The 21,292-nt window shown below is 34.7% G+C and overlaps 1 pseudogene; it reads left to right on the top strand.

Annotated features, from left to right (window-relative positions):
- LOC127234455 (60S ribosomal protein L7-like) overlaps positions 1–21,292 on the top strand; it is a 105,278-nt pseudogene that overhangs the window by 4,529 nt on the left and 79,457 nt on the right.

Below are 21,292 nucleotides of genomic sequence, written 5' to 3'. Positions count from 1 at the left end.
AGAAATATAAACTAAAGCAAATCATCAGTCAGGTTGATGAGTATATGTGCCTTGTTTCATCTTTTTTAATAGTTGGTATCTTGTGTTTTGAGGGAGGCAGCATGTTATCAGAAAAATTAAGTCATATGAAGTGCTGTTATAGTGAAGTATAATCATGTAAAGAATTTTTGTTTAGAAACATATTTGTCATGAGATCTCTGGAGTTTAGAAAACTTGTAAGCAGTAGATATTGTTCTTGTTAGACATGTATAAATCCATCATATTACATTATTTTTAAGGATGTATTAATTTGTATTTGTACCATTTGCAAATAGCTATAGAGACCAGAGAAGTTGTCAGGTCCCCTGGAAATGGAGGTACTCATTATTATAAGCCTCTCAATATTATTCCTTGTATTGTATTGTACTCCAGTCCTCTGAAAGAGCAAGAAGTGATCTTCACCACTGGGCAATGTCTCCAGCCCCACATCAAATTAAAATTAAAACTAAATTTATAACTAAGATATATATATAGCATCTAATTTATCCATTTTCATAGTAAAATAAGAACTATAGAATGTACAAACCACATGTGAATAGAAGATACAATCTTCAGTGTGTTGAATAGTTTTACACACACACACACACACACACACACACACACACACAATATTTGAGCTTCATTATTACCACGTAGTTTGTTTCACTGGTTATCCCTTAAAACTCTAACTTATGTCTAAAATTCCCTATCTGGGAGAGAGAGAGAGAGAGAGAGAGAGAGAGAGAGAGAGAGAGAGAGAGAGAGAGAGAGAGAGAGACAGAGAAAACATAAAAGAAGGAGCCATTATTGTTTTGAAGAGATAACTGAACCTAAAGAAAGTCTAGAGACCTACAATACTGCTGACAAGTAACAATTCGAGCAACCATGGAAAGTCTACCATAAATGCCCTTACCAGATAATGAGATCAACATCTAACTTATCCACCATCATGGAGCCCTCATCTAGTACCTTTTGGAAACAGAAGTAAACACCCATACCAAAATACTGAGTCGCACTAGAATCCAGATGCAGAGGGATAGGACAAGACCAGATTGCAGAAACATATAGAGACAGCTGACTTGAACAAGGAGGAGCTAACAGGCCCCCAGACTGATAGCTGGGAATCCAGAATGGGACTGACTCAGGCTCCCCTGAATATGGGTCTCAGCCAGAAGGACTGAGCAGTCTAAGGGACTTCGGTGGAACCAGGATGTATTCCTGGTGCACAAAAGGACCTTGTGGGCACATCCCCCATGGAGGGATACTGCCTTAACCTAGAGGCAGGAAAGAAGTCCTACTCCCTACTTCAAATGACTTGACAGATTAACATGACCCCACCTGGATGACATTGCCCTACATGTAGAATTAGGGTGGGGGGGATAGGAGCGGAGGGTATTCAGGGTGCATGTGAGGGGGCAGAGAGGGTAAGAGGGAGTGAGGGAGGGAGGGAGAGGGAACTGGGATCAACATATAAAATAAAAAATAAATAGTAAAAAATAAAAAATAAAATTCCCTACCTGTAAGGAAGCAACAGATGAATGGAATTAAGCAATAAGACTGAGCAATCTGAAGTCCCTTCTATTATTATTTTTGTTTTTTTAAATATGAGACTGAATCCTAGCTAGTATCAACTCCATTTAATTCTCTCTGGTCTATTTATTCACTGATGGCACATATAACTTTTCACCTAAGAGCCAAGCATACAATTCACTGCCACCTGGAAAGCAGATGTGTCCAGCTAATAGGTTCCCCTTTCTGCTCTCAATGGCTCTTGCCTTATGAAGGGCACTTGCCACAGCTGAGACACACTTTCAATGTGACAGGAAGCCCCTTCTGGTTGAGGAAATAAGACTGATAATGGGAAAGTAATCCCACCATAAAATTACTGCCACAATGAGTAGATTAATGACATTAGCTATATGCATTTGAGCAACTGAAGGAATTCAGGAAGAAGGAAGACTTATCTTCCTCAGAATCATGTCTGTCCTAAACAGTAATGAAATTATTGTCCAGTTCATTTGGAATTCAAATATTGCATTGTGTTGTCATGATAAATATGCATTCATAATATCACATGTTTATTTGTTGATTAATACAGTTGAGATTCTTTTCTTTTGGGGCACTAGCTATTAAACCCAGAGTCTCATATATGACAAGTAAATATTCAACAAATTAACCAGTTATATTTCCCTTTTTTGTCTTGATGCAGTATCACAATAAGTTTTCGTGGTAGTGTTGAACTCCTCCTTCCCTGACTCAGTATTGTGGATAGTGAGTGTTATAGGACTATGCCACTAGAAACAGTTGTTGATCTTGTACAACACAATTTTATATCTAATGGTAAAGTCACATGCAGTTTTCTTTTTTTTTTCAGTTTATGACTGTTAGGAAAAATATTATATGAACAGTATACTAGAAATAATGAATAATGATTTAAAAAGATGTAATGAATACATAAAATGTATACAATTAGTGCTCTGTTTCATTACTACTATAACTAAATAAATATCAATCTATTATAAACTTAAAATTTTCCAAACTTGTGTACAAACCTTATGGATTACCTATGGCCCTATTCAGAATAAAAAGATACAATGTGCATTAATATGAAAAAATACATCATCACAGTATAGAAGAAAGCACACATCTAAAATTTCAGTATTCAAGAGGTTCATGAAGAAAGCTCTTGACTTTGAGGTAATCCTGGTATTCATGGGGAAGCCTGTCTTTAAAAAACATCCCCATCCATAATCTGGTGGTAGTGGTTCACAGCACTCCTGAGGCCAAGGCAAATGGAACTGAGTTGGACATCAACCTGGTCTACAGAGATAGAGTTCCAAGACAGCTAAAACTATACAAAAAACTCTCTGAAAGCAAAACAAAACGATGACAAAAAATCAATACTAAAGCTTTGCATGAATTTACTGTAGTACTAGTTACAGTACTGCCATGGTCTTTACTATTAAGTCTTAACCATGTAGCAAACCACACAACTGACATATAAGCACAGAATGTGGGTTAAAACTTTCTCTGTTCTTGATATTCCCATGGCCTAAGATTGAATTAGGAAACAAAACATTATTAAGATGGAAAAATAAATACACATTAACTTATAACTAAAATTTCAACATAGAGGACAAACTTTTCCAGATGACATTAATATTAAAAGATGACTCATGAGAGTTGTTGCTACTTGTATACCCTTGACAGAAGACCAGTCATCTCCTCTTTGGGGAAGCTGGTTCTCTTCAATCAATCATGCACCTTTGGAAGGGACCCAAATGGAACAGTGAGGGAGGAAGGGGATACCTGCTTAGCAAGCCAGATCAGCTAGTGGTATTTATCCCTAGTATATTAATGCACTTTGGGAGCACATTCCACATAGAGGCCTACTCTGTCAGTATACTAGACACAAGAAGGAGGATATGGGCCCTGCTCCAAAAGATATGACAAGCATTGAAGACTTTCCATGAAAGGCTTCACCCTTCTTGAGGAGCAGAAAGGGGATGGGATGGGGGTTGGTGGGGGGAACAGGGAAGGACAAGAGGATGTTGGAACTGGGATTAATATGTAAAACAAGCTTGTTTCTAATTTAAATTATATATATATATATATATATATATATATATATATATATATATAGAGAGAGAGAGAGAGAGAGAGAGAGAGAGAGGGCAGAGGGAGTAAAAAAGTAAGATGACTCCTGTGATGTGAAACTGGAATAGCAGTGTCTAAGTGTTATTATTACCATGATAAAGCACATTAACTAAAGGAACTTGGAGAGTAGAAGGTTTATTTGGCTCATATTTACACATTAATGTTCATTATGGAAGGAAGTTAAGACAGGAACTTAAGGAATTCATTAAATTAGAGGCAGAAGCTAGTGCAAAAGCCATTAAATAGTGCTATTTACTGGCTTGCTTATCATGGATTGCTCAGCCTGATTTCTTATAGGACTCAGAACCACCCAACTAGGGATGTCCCCACACACAATGGATTGTGTCCTCCATAAACTACTATTTAAGAAAATGTCCTATAGACTTGTCCACATCCTGATTTTATGGGGGCATTTTCTTAATTGTAATTTCCATCTCTCAGACTATAACTTGTGTTAAGTTGACGTGTAACTCACCAGCACAACTAGTTTGGAGAAGACTGAGATATGAGAGGACAGTTTTCTATATGTAAAAATGAAGTATGGTTATGGGGCATGAAGAGGCATGAACATCAGGTAAGATGGCCTAAAAAGTAAGTACAGGGTGTTTTGTGCAGGCTACAGAATACTTCCCCTTCAAGTGTTCAAAGTCCAGCAGTGAGCAGGTAAATTTATATTCAGCACATGTATATATAAGGGCAAGGGCAGGGACAGGGGCATCTCACTGTAAAGTCATTTTAGTTCTAAGAAGTGTGTGGGAGAAAAAACTCCTGTTCTCCATGATAGCTGAGCCCCAGCCTTTCACTGGTAACCATCTGGTATACCAGATTCAGAACAAGGTCTTGCATTTCAGATCACTTTATTAAGTTAGATCATGAAAACATGTGCTCCATCCCATGATGCTGAGCTCTGTGTTTGACATCGTTGTTCCCCAGGGAGAACAGGCCTCCAGGGGCATCGGGAGAGGCCATATTAATCACTTAGGTAATTTACAGCTGTTGGAACATAATGGAACCCCAGAGCCTGACAGATATAGCTTTCACCACATTTAAAGAGGGAAATGATGGTAATTAAAAATGGCATTTCTAATTAGTAAGAGGTTAATTAGTGAGAGGCTGGGAGGACTGAAGAGCTGAGGTCTCCCTTTTCCCTATACACTGTTCCCTTGCTTCTTGCTGGATGGATATCTCATTTTTTTCCTTGCCTGCAGGCTAGCTTTCTCAGCATGTTGGACTGCAATATAACATTTGAAGCATGGATGTAGTCTTAGAGTCTGATTCCATTTTCCAACATTTCCACTAGAATTTTACAGATAATTGAACATTATTGTGATCATTGTGAATAGCAATGTGAACGTGACATCCACTTAGGAAGGGAAATGAAAGACCAGGGAGGAATGAATACAGTACAATTAAGTCATGAAGAGAAAACACAAAATAACCAAAACATAAATTTCTATAAAGTAAAATTAACAAAATTTGTTAATGTAAATGTAATATACACCTATTCCAATAGGAAACACTTCTCTTACATGGCAGTAGTCATCTGCACTGGGTTTTGGCTATTCTAGATGACTCAAGAATTTGCAGTGTTTAAAGCCCAATGAGTTTAAAGCCCAGAGTAGAGCACTTGAGGATGTCTGTTCATGTGTTTATTTTCTTCCCTTCTTTATGTCCTTCTTCCTTTTTTTTCCCATCCCTATAGATATACCTCAGATCCATACCATAGGAGAATTATCTGTGGAGGTAATTAGGTTTACATCTATCAGCCAAAATAGTCCTGTTCATCTATCTATGCACTGACCATCTATGTTAGGTAAAAAGTAGAGATAAGTGTTTTAACCATGAAATTCAAAATAAGTTTAAGAGAAAGTCTGCCATAGAATTAGATTTGTCAGCTGTTTTATGGTGATCACCTTGGGTGACAATTCTTCTAACCATCACAAGTAATAACAGAGTATTTTATGACTGAAGAAACAGAGAAATAGGGATTAAGGACTTTGTAGAAGGTCAGAATGCATTATCAGGAAAAGCCAGAACAACTATCAAAATGTGTGTGCTCTTGAACCCAAAACCATCTTTAAGTATTAAATGCACTAGTACCTTCATGCATGTTTTATAAAGATAACAAAATAGTGACATAGCCAAAGAAATTCAAATCCATGCACAATCTCAATGTTTCTATCCAGGACCCTGTCTTCTCTTTTCACTACACTATTAAGATGGGAAGATTTCCTTGGGCTTCTTGGTTGGGAACTACTAGAAAGTTGCCTTCCCATAAATATCACTTAGTGATAATTGTTCAAAAGGAAGAAAAAAAAAATGCACAAGTATTCCATTTTCACCTATTTCTTTCAGAATGGTCCATGGAGGATGATACATGCATTTTGTTCACCCAAACAATGTTAATAAACCATATTTATTTGCAAGGCAGAATGCTAAAGAAGTTATAAACAGCAATATTTTTTTATTAATTTATATTTTACATTCCAATACCAGTTCCCCGTCTACTCTCCTTCTGTTCTGTCCATTCTCCCCGTCCTCCCACTTGCTCCATGGAAATTATACGATATCCACTAGGAAGTCTAATAAGTCAGTTCCATCATCTCAATGAGGCAGGACCAAGACATCCCTCCACCCCTACACCCATGTGTCTAGGCTCCACTAAGTCAGTTTGTCCATCAGTTTTAGATCTTGGACCCACTTCCTGTGGCCTCATATGTGTCCTAGTCACACCATTGTCATCTGTATTATCAGAATCTAGTTTGTTCTTTTGCAGGTTCCCCATTTGTCAGACCTGAGTTGTTGATATCTTACTAGCTCTGGTCAGCTGATTCCCCATCATGATCTTGACTCATTTGTTCATACTATCGCTCCTCCCTCACTTTGATTGTCCTCCAGGAGCTTAGCCCATTGATTAGTTGTGTATTTCTGCATCTGCTCCTATCTGTTTCTGGAAGAGGGTTCAAGCTCCTCTGGGGTTTTGGATTATAGGCTGGGTATCTTTTGCTTTATGAAAGACAGAAATATTTATGCCAGTCATAGTTTACATTATACATACCTCTTTGTTAGATCATTGTTTCTCAAATTTGTGATTCTTAGTATAGTCTGTTAGTAACAAAAAAAAAAAAAAAAAAAAAAAAAAAAAAAAAACACGAAGAGAAAAATGTCTATTGGGTAGAAAGCCAAAATGTTTGGACCTATATTTTATAAGGTTACCATGGCAGTGAAGTTAATATGTCTAAATTACTTCTTATCGGTTATGTGTAAGATGAAAGCATTTGCCCAACAATTAATGCACTTCTAATTTGCATGCTAATATGGTATCCTGTTGTTCTGGAAGGGTTAGCTGCAGTAACATAAAGTATTTCACCATAACTTTCTATCATATGATATAAGATGATGCCATGTGTTACAATAATGATTATTATAAAACTTATTAAACCACTTAATCATATAGACATATATACTGAAGGATGATAAGCTGATATATATTTTTCACCTTGTCCTCAGTAGTCCAATAAAGATATCTATTCCTTATATAACCTACTCTCATATAATTGAACTAAAGCTTGAAATAAAATTGAAATATTCACTACATCTTAATAGATTCTTAAATTTCCTTAGACTCCACAGAAGAGCAAATTCTATCTACCACACTAAATTAGCAAAGTCTAAGTATCCTAAAAGAGGAGACTGCAGAATCATCATAAGCAACTCTGGATGCAAGGATGAGATACCTCACGTGCTAAGTATCACTTAGGTAAGGTTTTTTAACCACCCTGAACTTTTGCTTCTTAAATACACATTGGGAATTCTAATGATGATATTTAGTATCATTTTGTTCTGAATTTAACAGAATGTCTTTTAGAAATGCAGACTTTCACCAAGTAGTGGTTAGGCTCTTTAGAGTGAAGAAGAGTAGCAGCAAGATGATGACAACAATGGTGGCCATGAACAAAGGATTTGTGGTAAGATATTATGTTTCCCACACCCTTCCTATTAGCTTAGGGGTCTTCATCAATTTATTTAAATTTTTAGACTTGCAGAATAGATGTGTTGGTCATAGTTAATTTATAAGTTTATTATAAATATTGAATAAGTCATTTTATGTAGTTTCTTTAATCAAAATGTTGACAAGTGCAGGAAAAATTCATCCCATTAAGTATTAGCTATTATTTATATTCACGAATAAAATATAGAGATTGCACAGAACATATTATTAAGGTCTCTTTCAGGGGTCTTCTCCCCTCTAGAAAAATTCAATGTATCTTTCAAAAACCAACTGAGAGATCTGGAATATGGATGGTATATTCTGCAATCAAATATCTCTTGTAAAAGGAAAGACAATAGCATGAGTTAAAAACCTAAGAGCCTAAATTCTTTTTAGTGTATTAAGGAAATGTTAAGTCTGTTGGGAGTACTCTCCAAGGAAAATCTTGTCTCATGATCCCTGAGTTTCCAAGAAACTCAGTATGCCTCTCCCTGATGGGGAGGTAGTTGGGACTCTACAACCTTGGGACTATGATGAAGCACATATATGATATTAGCAGCAAGCTGCCAGTAAGAGAGCAACATCTGAGCTTTAATATGTGTTCTAATGGAATATTAGAGGATCCAAAATTAATTTGCTTCACAGGGCAATGGAGTAATATGCTTTTCAAATAATTTTACAACAAAAAATGCAGCTCTTAATTGAGTATTAAAATGTTTCAAAATAAAATGTTTACCAAACAAATTATGAAAATATAGGTATGTGATGGTCCATTCTCCAATTCTTACTGAAGGACAGGAAGCAATCATTTTGGATTGGGTAACATGGAAGGAGGTAGAGTAAAAAAAAAAAAAAAAAAAAAGGATGAAAACAATCAATAAGGAAAAACAAAGAAAACTAACAAACACTAGCTATATTCTTTCTCTCTGTCTCAGTATATCTCTGTCTCTTTCTGTATTTATTTGTTTGTTTATTTGTTGTCTGAGACAGGGTCTCATTATGTAGTGTTGGCTTCCTTGTAATTTACTATATATATACCAGGCTGACCTCAAACTCAAAGAGTTCATCTTACCTATGCCTTATAAGTAAGATTAAAGGCCTGAACCACCATACCAGGCAAACAAATGTCATTATTGCTAACCCTTTCAGGGACACATTCTGGATTGAATCCTGGATTTGGAATAGTATTTTTAAAAATTAGGATAGCACTTCAAATTTAATTTTTTTTACAATTAAAATTTCATCTTAGGCAGCCATTTCTCCTGCACCATTTTTGGGGACTATTAGGAAGTAGTTTTACTCCTTTCTTCGTGTACTTAATTCAAGATGTGAGATCCTTAAAGTGTTGAAGAGCAAGCAGGAAGTTAATTCAAGGAGCTGTGTGAGTTGTCATCATGCTTCAACCATGCAATTCGACTGTACAAATGAACCTCCCAAATCCATGAGCTTCCATCATCTCAGCCTCTTCCCACTCTAGGCATGTAAAATGGATGTCCACACAAGTGATTATGAAGTTATTGTTGTCAGGAGACAAATCCTTTTCAGGATCCACGTGACCACTAAGTTCATATGTGGAAAAGAAGGTGATCCCTTGCCTGTTTTACAATATCATGTTTGATTTGACTTTTTCAGGTGGTTGAATTTTGCACAAACAAACCCTACAATACAGAAGCCCCAAACTTACAAAACAAAATGTGCAACCACAGAAGCACATGGGACATAATCACGGAGTCCGCTGATTTTCAGAATGCCTCTCCCATGATAGGAACAAAAGTACCACCTCCACCTACATTTTCATTGCTGAGGTCCAAGCAGCAGGTAGTCTGCTTGGTGCCAGATAAATCTGGAAGCATGGACTCAGTAAGACACCTTTTACTGGATTTCTTAAGTTAAATATTAAGTAGTTAAATGTACAATGACTATTTGTTCTTAGGTTTAGTTCTAATAAACTAACATAAATATTCATGTTCAAATATAAAAACAAAACTTTCATCTTTATGCTATTATGTCAACAAAGAATGAATCAACAAAGAACATAAATAATGTAAATCTGTGGGATCCTTAGAGCTGCAGAGCTGAAATTTCTGAGTTGGTATTTAAGGTCTTTGCTAAGCTACATCAGATATGATAATGGTAAACAGAATAGAAGGGCAAAAGGGTTATGCTTTTATTACCTTCTATATTATTTTAGATATTCTGAATTACCCTTAATTTGAAATAGACAGTAAAACTATTTGCTTGATTTATCTTTTACAAATTGTGGTGGCATTTTTACTCTTTTACAAGAGAGATTTTACTTTGCCCTTGGGTGCCAAGACAATGTGTCCTTTAGATACATAAATATGATGAACTGGCTGAATAGAGTATTCCCCTCACCATAGAATAATGACTTCTATATTAAACACTTAAGCCTCCAGGCAAGTCACATGTCTTCATCTTTTTGTTAATGTGGGGTTTCTCCATGGCAGAGATATATGGTCTCTAACATTCATTTCAGCAGACTTTCTTGTAATGTGGAAGTCAGATGCCCAGTGAAATGGGTTCCTTTCCTCACTTTCTCTGTCTAGGACACTTTGAAACCTGTGAAATCTCTCTATAAGTGTTAAGTTGGGAATAACAGATATGATGTTGAAATAAAAGAATGACAGACATTTCCAGAAGTAGAATTGCTTTTTTATTGAAAAAGCTGAAAGGCTACAGTCTTTCTGTGGCAGAGAGACACTGAGAACACTCATGTGGTTTTATAAGATGGAAATGAGCAAAAGATTCTTTCATTTGAGATGAAAGAGTCCATCTGTAGGTCATTTCCCTGCATCCTAGACATGGTAGATACCACCGAGGTTGGTGTGTGGGTCCCCTCATAAAATGCTTTCATGGGTTTTATGAGTCAAGTCTACTTTCCTGCCCTGAGCCTCACTTTCCACTTGAGGCTTTTAAGTAATTAATTCTTATGAAAAAGTATGAGTATCTATTACTTTGCTAAAAAGTTCATTTTTAAAATATAAAATATCAGACATGAAAGTATAAATTAAGATGAAATAGAAATTTAAAACTATTCATGATTAAGTTTCTTCAATTTACTTCCACTGTGTCCCCGTTGCCACAGTCTCTTCATCATTAAAATATCTAAACATTATTTGTCTAACACTTGGCAAGGATTGTCATGTAGCAGGTTGAACAGGACCTTTTTGTCTTCACTAGTCTGTGTAAGTATAAGCATATAATTGTTTAGTTTGGATTAATATTGTCATGATTTGTAAAGTAAAATGAAAAGAGACAGCATAATAATTATGAATGCACTAATAGTCAGAGAGCAAAATGACTGAAATATGGAAGAAGTTTCAATAATATGTAATAATAACTTGCATTTATCAAGAGCTAGGCAGTGGGCTACAATTTGTGGGCATCATGAATGGGTATGATGAGACAAAGCTAAAAATAAAGTGAGAAAATAGTTCATATGTGAATATCAAGTACAAAGAACTGAAGCTTTAGCACCAGAATGACTGGAGGTAGCCAGCCTCTACACAATCTCTCTCTCATCTATTCACTGCCATAGATTAAAAACAAAGAGGTAAAGTCACTAGTTTGTATGTCCTGATGGGAAACAGAATTAAAAAATAAACAATCACTAGATGCATTTAACAAAATCATTGCTAGCAATATATACTCATTGTTTCATAGAATCATAAATAAAGCCACAACTGTCATTTTTTTTTTAAAGCTCCCATCCCAGCTTATTCACAGGAAAATCGGTTTCCTTCTCTTTGAACTTCTTCTAAACTGTGCCCAACTCCCAAGACTTGCTCTGGTGAAAGTTGGCATCTACTCTCTACCAAAAGCAACCTCGAAAGAGAATTATACTCTTAATTGTTTTCAGTGTCATTTCTGCTGTATGAGGTCATAGATGAGTGATAGTCTGGGACTCTGATAGATGATTCTGTCACTTTCTGGCTTGGATCCCTATACAGAGAATGATGAATTCTCAAGAAAGAGTGATCATTTGACTTCTGTACTAGATAGGATCAGAAGAATTTCAAAGTACATGGTATACAAGGTTAGAGCACTTAGCAACCCTACTCCTACCCTTCTCCCAAAAATCTACGAAACACAACGCCATGAAAAATGTGTTATTACCTCATCTTATTCATGTTGACTTTATCTTTACAAATTTAGAAAGAAGAGCAGAATTAATTATATTTTTCACTCAAGGAGAAACTTCTTCATTTAGCTCTGATTAAGTAACAATAAATAAGTTAAAAAGGAGAGCACTTTTGTAGATATAAAACACTTTTTCTGCTGCTATATGGACTAAAAGACACTATTTTAATTTGCTCACAAAATACCTGTCAAATAGTACAAGTTTAGCAGGTACTGTATGAAATACAAGATATTACAACAATGTACACATTAAATCAAGAACTATTGTGGTCTACCACCTTTCAGAGTGCAGTTCAGCTAATGTGAACTGGCTATGTGTTACTTTTCTCAGGACAATGTCACTCTGTCGCTAATTGCAAATGACTGTAGGAACTCTTCCACCTGAACTCAATTCTCCTAAATTAAATACTAGATAATAAAGGTTGAGAAAACCAGGAGCAAAATGTTACCACTAAAGGTATAGTCCTGGCTTATTGTATCCTCAGTGAAGATTCATTAAGGAATCTAAGTTTGGAAAGTACATGACAGGATCTGTGCTTAGGAAAGTTCTTATGTAAGTGGAATAGAAAACAATAGCTCAGTGAAGTAACACTATCATGTGTAACATCACAATGCCTTTAAATAGAGACATTGCTTTATTCTTACTAGGAATTACAGAAATGCAAAATAAAGGTAGGAATAATATATTGTCAATATCCTTCTAGCATTATAATTGACGTTACAGATGATATATGTAATATTCTAAACACAATCAAGAATGTCAGACCCTGAGCACAACTCAGCTGGAGCTTGATCTGTAGAACTCCATAGTTTAAAATACATGGTACATGAAGCTATTTGGCACTGACAATGTGATAGGAACAGACTCAGAATAATGGAACATGATCTGGACACAGTGGAGCACACCTGCAATCCCACTGTTTGGGAGGCATAGACAGGAGGATGTCTGTGACATCCAAGGCCAGCTTGGTCTGCATACTGTGGTTCAGGCCATCCAGGGATACAAACTGAGACCCTGTCACAAAACTAAACAAAACATAACTATAAGACTAATATGGTATACAAAGAAGTTTTCAGGATAGTAAGTGAATCTTTGTCTCTAACATGAAAACAAAATAAAAAAAGTGAGAAAAATGTGCCATATGTTCTGTTTCTTATATCCAACCTTTAGGGGATGGGATAAGTCACTAAAAAGTTTCCAGAAAATTGCCATTTTTAAGAAGAAATTTAAAGATATACTAATACTTCACATATTATATAGAAGGTCAATATGGATTACTTATTCTTAAATAAGATGATCCCTAACCTAATATTATTAGAAAAAAGGGTAAATACTTAAATAATCATTGAACATAATAAAAAAATATTTAAAGTTCCCTGGACAAGATAGTATTTGCTTTAAAATTTGTCTATAAACATATGCCTATGTCTTCTTGTATACATTTAAAATAACCAACTCTCTAGTGAAAATTGAAAAACAGCAACATCTGGAATTATGGACTAGTCAGTAAATTATCTCCCTCAAAAGCAAAGCAATTTGACATTAGAATTCCAGACCCCACACAAATAACTGATCAGGATGTCACAAGCATGTAACACCAGCTATGAGGAAAGGAGTAGTGGTAAACACAAGGAGATCTCTGAAGCCTATTGGCCTGACAGCCTTGCCTGATGGATTAATTCCAAGGTTGATGAGAGAGCTTTTCTTGGAAAATATAAGTGGAAAGTAATGGAGGAGAAATACCACATCTCTCATGGACTTCCATTGTCACTAACACACATGGGTAGGTTCTCGTATTCATACTCCTAAACTGACGAATACAAATACCACATACACATACACAGTATCACACATACCAAGTTATACTCACCAAAAATAATGAATATGTAATAAAGAACAAATTTTTCAAAGTAATTACAATATACAAAATTATTTCTTCTAGTGTCTATATAGACAACTACATTTACATAGGAAAATAAGTTTCCATAAAATACAGGTCAGTTCTTTTGTTTGTTTGTTTTTTGTTTTTTAAAATAGATACAATGCATTTTATAAGTAGATATGAGGCAACAATGTTGAAAACTTTTGATAGGCATATAAATGGCATTCTGTGGCAATTTGATGTCACCTACTCAAATGCATTTAGAAATATTCAAAAACATGTAGCTTGTAGAATTTGGAGAGACAGATGGAGGGTATGTGGGAAGAATGAAGGAGAGAAACTTAGAAAGGGGAGAGGGAGATGGGAGAGGAGTCCACTCAAGTAGTTAGAGGACTAAAGTGTAGATAATTTTGAGACCTCACTTTATTCACCAATTTGACTAGACATCTCTGGATGTTCATGAGAGGCATTGTTATCTGTGCCAACATAGGAGAAAGAGCCATCTCTACTTATGTAGCAAAGCCAAATAGTTTAAAGCATTAAATAGGAATTATATATTTCCTGAATTTGACATGGGAAACTGAAGGAGGACTGTCAAAGCTACTTCCTAATAATTCAGTCTTTGTGTGTTTCCCTTCACTTCAGCCATCCATGATGTTTTCTGAACATCTTCCTCCAGGATTGGGACCATATTGCCCCTTTCTCATACTCCTTTATCTAACCCCAAATTAGTAATGGCAGTGTGACGGGTTTTGTGTGCTTATAAGACAATTGAATCTGGATCACTTTATATATTTTTTAAATTTTACCTCATTTTATTTTTTTTATCATTTTTTTTTCAGTACAAGATATTATTATGTAGGCCTGGACCTGTTTCTAGACCAGACTGGTTTAAATTCACAGAAATCCACCTGCCTCTGCCACCCAAGTTCTGGGATTAAAAGCATGTGCGAATATACCTAGCTCTAACCTTTTAAAACAAAACAAACAAAATAAAAACAACATTGCCATGAAGATTTAAATGACTAGTTATTTATTAAATTCTTATCAAAAATAAAATACAATAAAAGATGGTGTCTTTTATGTCCAATAACTAAGTGTGGAAAAATTCTAATGAAGAGCACAATAATTTTTACTTTTGACCCCATTATTATCTTTCTCTAAATTTTCTTACCCATATCCCTGTTCCTTCATCCTTCCTTCTTCCTTTCCTTTCCTTTTCTTTTCTTTCCTTCCCTTTCCTTTCTTTCCCTTTCCTTTCCTTTCCTTTCTGTTCTTCTCCTCTATCCCTCCCTCATTTCCTTCATTACTTACTTCATTATTTTAGACAGGGTGTCATTCTATAATCCAGATTAACTTGAAACATACAAGTAGCCTGGTCTAAAAAGCTAGTTCCAGGACAGGTTCCAAAACGATACAGAGAAACCCTGTCTCAAAAAAAGTAAGTAAATTAAATTTAAGTACTAAGACAGAAAATCTGTAAATAAACAGTGTGTAGTGAAAAAATATGCTGCCATAAGAGGAAATATTTCACATTGTATTTGATACATTAAAAGAGAGGGGCAATAAACATTTTCTAATTTTCTAAGTTATTTGAAAGTGTGAATAGATTATTTCAATGTCAATTTCTTTAAATCCATAGTATAAAATTGTGAATAGAAGGGCTAGTTCACCGAACTGTAAAAACCATATTTGAAGAGTATTCTGTTTCTATATTTCATGCATATATTGTGAATATTTTACTGCACTAGTGGGCAATTTTCTTTCTACAGCTGATTGTTAAAAATGTCCAAAAATATCAATAATGCATTCACATTTTGGTAATTTTAGTTCTTTTCCACACGCATTGCACATTACTTTTTCTCCAATGATATTCAAGTACTTTTTTTTTAATTTTTCAAATGGGAAAAAGAAAACAGACATATACAAATATATATTATCTATAAATTTAAAGCATATAATTTGTAGTTAAGTGAAGTTCACTCTCAACACATTTCTCCCTGAGCCTATTTTAAAAGGGGTGAATGTATTGCTCTAGATGAAGTGAATCATATGTAATGTAACTCATGTACCTGTAGCTATGAATAATAGAGAGAGAACAGAAACATAATGGGATTACAAGAGTTGGAAAAGAACCTAGGGCCACTGGCTTTATTGCAATGCTCTTCTTCAAACTTTTTGTCAAAAATCTTTAAAGATTTGCTGAATGAAAACAAAAAAGTTCACTCTCCCAAAAATATAAAGTAGAAAACACAGAACAGAAGACTATCTTATGAGGTACATAGACTCTGGTTCTATATATTAGCTTTGCATATGTTATGGGTGACCTTCTCTGAATATTATGGTCTCTTCAACAGTTATTTTTTATGTGTAAGGAGCTGTTTTTCCATTCAATAACATGAGTAGAATGTTATTTATACATGAAAGTAATAAATACAGCAACACATAATGAAGTAAAAGTGATTTTATCTGATATTGTGTATATGTGAGAATTCCTAGTCCTTAAACACAAATGTTAAATACATTTCTGCTGATAAGTCTATGCCTAATGCATTGGCATAATCATGCAATCAGTGACCAAAGCATTAAAAAGGTATGTATGCAGTGATAAACTTAAAAGTTCATTTCCTGAAATAATACACCATTTATATTTACTAGATATTCTAAGTAGTTTGAAATTATATATATATATATATATATATATACATATTTATGAGTCAATAGTCAATGTTTTATCATTGCATATGATGTACATGAGTGTCTATAGATTTATCTTTAGGAGACCCTAGAACCAGGCTCCTGTTATACCAAAGGAAAATTTTTATCTATTGTACTCATAATGTTATCATATTTTAGTTGATTATACTCATCAGTTTAGTACTTCAGATCAACTCAGGAATTATATACAAATTGGTCAGAAGAAAATGTTTTCCTTTTTGAAAAACCGTTTCTGTTTGACAGAATAATATGGGAAATGGTGATGGGTTTAAAATATAGTGCTGCACAGCTTCACATTTAGACACACAGGGTGTCTTTCCAATGAAATTATGTTGTCCTTTTATATTGCTTCCTAAAGTCTTGTTTTATTTTGGGGAATCAGATCATTAATTTTAATTAAATGTGCTACTAACCTTTTATATTTTGAGCTTTTGATTGTTTATATACCTAGGTGAACCCCCCCTTTTTTACAGCCTATGTATTTTGCCAGATAAAGTTGTATTGTTAAACAAGCTTTTATTTTGGTTATAATAGTATAGTATTTCAACAAGACCAGATATGTTGTTTTTTTTTTTTTTTTTTTAATGAAATTTATGTCATTGGCAAGATATGACTCTACTTCTTCAGTCATCTGTAAAAACTATTTTCCTGTCATTCTAAATATATAATCCCAGAAAGGAAATACAGAGAGAGATTTTTGCTTCCACCCCCCCCCCCCATGCACAGTGTCATGTAGCTCAGACTGGCCTGGAACTTATTTTCTTGTTGTTTTTTTGAGACAAGTTTCTCTATGTCACATCAATGACTGTCCTGGAACTCCCTTTTTAGAATAGGCTGGTCCTGAACTCCCTGAGATATGCCTGCTTCTGACTTCAGAGTGTTGGGATTAAAGGCATGCCACACCACCACCTGCCTTCATTTTTTTCCTACTTGCAGCCATATTTTAATAACATACTTCAATTTCAGTACAGTGAAGTGAAGGTTCTCCTCTGAATTTCATTTCTTTACTGGTCCTGTAGAGGCATGATTTCCATCTTGTTGAGACAGTCCTGAGTCAAGTTAGAGAACAGTTGGCTATTGGTAAGGTATCTGTGCCACTACTGCATCCTTAGGGTTATTGTGATATAACAAACAATGATTAATGAATAAAAGGGCAAGTGTTGTAAGAGCATGGGCTTTTGTGAGTGGGCTTGCAGGGATGAAATGGAAAGAGTAAATGATGTAATGACATTGTAATCTCAAAAATAGGTGAAATAAATTTAAAACTAATATAACCTAACAAATTGAGAAAGAGAGGGAGAAAGAGAAAGATAGAGAGAGCAATACACTTATTGAAGTTTAAGAATACCTGAAGACACTATTCTAATGATATTCACTATCTACTCATTTTAAACAGATTCCAGATGAAATAATTCATTAACAGTATACCAAAGTGCTGTTGAAATGTAACTTTTACATTTCCTTCAGAGTACCTATAGCATATCCTCTAACTTGCTGAATCCATGTAGTTAATGTTTTCATATATATATGTACATAAATAATGAATATATATTGCTTTCTCTTAGAGTGGTTTTAGATTTAATTTATTTAGAACAAAATACTGGGTAAACAATTAATTAAAAGCACTATAAGGGCAAGATCCCAGAATATCAAAGCACAGTCTTGAGTGAGTTTTGTTGTTTTTGAGACAGAATCTCAAGTATCCTTGGCTAAACTTGTATTGATTTCTATGTAGAAGACTAAGTCTTAAAGTTGTTGTTGTGCTACTAAAACACCATGACTAAAAGCAACTTTGAGAGGATAGGGTTTATTTCAGCTTACAATTCCATCAGTGGTCCATCACCAAGTGACATTAGAACAGAAACCAAATCAGGGATATGGTTGCAGGAGCTTATGCAGAAGCCATTGAGAAGTGCTGTTTATGGAATTGCTCCTCGTGGCTTCTTCAGTTTGCTTTCTTATAGTTCTTAAAACTGCCAGACCAGAAATTGCACTGCTTGCATTGAACTTGGCTCTCCCATATCAAACACCCAATAAATCTACCAGAGGCCAATCTGGTGGGATGTTCCCTCTTCCCAAATGGTCTTAGCTTGTATTAAGTTGACATAAAACTTTCCTGCACACAGATGACCTCCTGTGTCTACTGCCTAAGGGCCGTGATTATAAAGTAGTCTATCATGCTTATCTAATGTTCTGATGGGGATCAAACCCAGGATATTCTGCATATTAGGCAAACACCCTGGCAACTAAGCTACATTCTCACACCCCCTCAATATAATATGAATATATAATATGAATTTTAAGCAAAACTTCATGGAAACCACATTAATCTTTTATATCCATGAAATAGAAGTGTGTGTGTGTGTGTGTGTGTGTGAGAGAGAGAGAGAGAGAGAGAGAGAGAGAGAAAGAAAGAGAGAGAGATAGAAAGACAGAGACAGAGACAGAGAAACAGAAGCAAGATTGTCAATGATCTTTGGGATGACTACAGCATATTTAAGGTTACTGAGCAAAAAGCCAGTTTAGCTTTTTCACAACATTGAAATAAATGTATTCTGACTCTAGCATATAGTTTAGAATAGAAAAAATTGGGAGAAGCCATAAGCACTGAGGCTGAAAAGCCTATGAGCAACAGCTTATAAAACCTACAGTGAACCAAATTAAGAATGAGAAGCCATTTTTTGCAGTGGCTAATTAACATATATCATAGGCAGATCCTTCTTTCTGAGACACTAACTACTTCATATGCATTCCCTCAGTCCTATGCTCCTTCTGACGTCTATATTACTCAATAATTACTTACCAGATTGTGTTGTAGTTGGAATGAATTCAGTTTTTCCAAAAAGGTTCAATCAACTTCATTTCTCTTCAGTCAATCATATTGTGATCATTCTCCAAAAGTTTCAATGAAAAAAATTAAAGGTATGTACAAATGGTTTAAAGTGTAGCTAGTGCTTTATTTGTATTTGCTAAAATGTTTTTCTGTCTTCACATTAAGCAAAACTTGCTGAAAAATGGCAACCCTCAAACAATGTTAAAATAATTTGACTGATCTATATTTACCTTTCAAGTAAAACATCTGTTATTGATGTAGTGCTAATGCATCTCTTATATAGATACAGATATATCCACTATAATATATATATATATATACATATATATATATAACTATTATATAGTTTTTGTAAAGAGGCAAATTTCTAAATGAATCTCCCATAACATTCTTAAAATTTTGTTTGCATGAGTAGACAAATTTCTAAATATATTCTTAATAGAAAATGAGTACAAACAAAATAGAGATAAAAGATGAAATGTAATTTAACTCTTCTCAAAGAAAGTGTGAAAAAAACAGATAAGGCAAATTAAAAAGAAAGATATGATTGAAAGTTTGTGTTAGAATTAATAAAATGAAAACACCAATATTCAAAGTTGTATATGCCATCATAAACTTCTTTATATCTGAGGTACTTAGATTTTATTTGCTTTCCATGCCTGCATTCTTCCAGAGATATTTTCCCTGAGTTCTATATTGGAAAGTAAGATTATATTGCTATTGAGTTCATTTTCCTAGTATATAATACCAAACTGGGTTGTAATATCTGACAGATTTATGACTATTTGTTGAGACATATTTTATAAAATGGCAGAATATAAGGCTTTTTTTCAATCTTTCTCTGAACAAACCTTCATAGAAAAAACTAGTTTTTAAGGAGGAATATATTATAATTTTTTTCCTGAAGTCTTTTTTGTCTGAAGCAAAGACTATTTCTGAATAATACATTGTAAAATACCATATTTCAGATGAAACACACAATTCATTGCATGTCCTATAGAGAAAGACATTTTCCTATCTCTGTTAAAAGTGTGAGTTCATGGGTATATAAAAATAGAATGCACTTGGCAATGAAAGCTACAGGCTGATGGATGACACCTTATTGTCAAACAATTGATAGCTAGTAAGGAATTATAGTGACCTTGTAGTAGAGCACCAATAATTCAGCAGCCCCTGAGATATGTTAAGCAGACTGGCTTCTCTCATAAGGGTGCCTAGGTCACTTTGACAGTGGAAACTTAAGTCCTTAGTTACTTGCAGAAACCCTGCTATCATGTCTAGACAAAGAAGCAAGTGGGGAATTCAGTGCTATTTCTTTGGGTGAATTCATTCTGCAATGATGGCTAATAGTATCCTACATCATCTTGAGACAGGTTTCACACTGATTTTAGAAATAAAATTGAAAATTTTTATTTTTATCTTTCTAATAAAGTGTCACAGTAATGAAGGCTAGTGGGATGGTCAACCTGAGCCTGACTTGAAGACCAACTCAAGAGTTTCTCACCTTAGGTGCAGGAGCAGGAACACATTTCCATTTCCTCTATGTTGAAAGAATCAAGGCTGGCCTCTCATAGACTAGTTGCAAGAGCTACACAATAATATAGTGTTTGTACTCTAATAGATAATGAAGTGCTAGCACTGAAGAAGAGCCTGAGGTCTGAAAGAACAAGACTTTGGACCCTAAAGCCACTGGGACCATTTGAGAAAGTACCAACTATAATCATGCAAAGATATATAATTTGCTATTATTGGCCTTAAGTTGTTTTGTCTTGTTTTCATGTAAAATAAGAATATTTATATTTTGATGATAATCAATTGAGTTTAATAAATGCTAAATTTGTTGATGACTTTAATGTACATCTGGATCTAATGTCCGGGACTCAAGCAATTCAGGAGTAGAAAGAACCAAATATTAGTTTTCAATTTCCAAGTGCTCATAAAATCATTCTGAGAGCAGAGAAAACATGAAACATGGCCTATATGATGAGAGCTGATGAGGGAAAATAAGGGGATCTGACAAGAGGAATTTTG

This window comes from Phodopus roborovskii, unplaced genomic scaffold (assembly GCF_943737965.1).
Source record: "Phodopus roborovskii unplaced genomic scaffold, PHOROB, whole genome shotgun sequence".
NCBI lineage: Eukaryota > Metazoa > Chordata > Mammalia > Rodentia > Cricetidae > Phodopus > Phodopus roborovskii.
The sequence above is the reverse complement of the archived record's forward strand: the minus strand, read 5'-3'. Positions and strand labels throughout refer to the sequence as shown.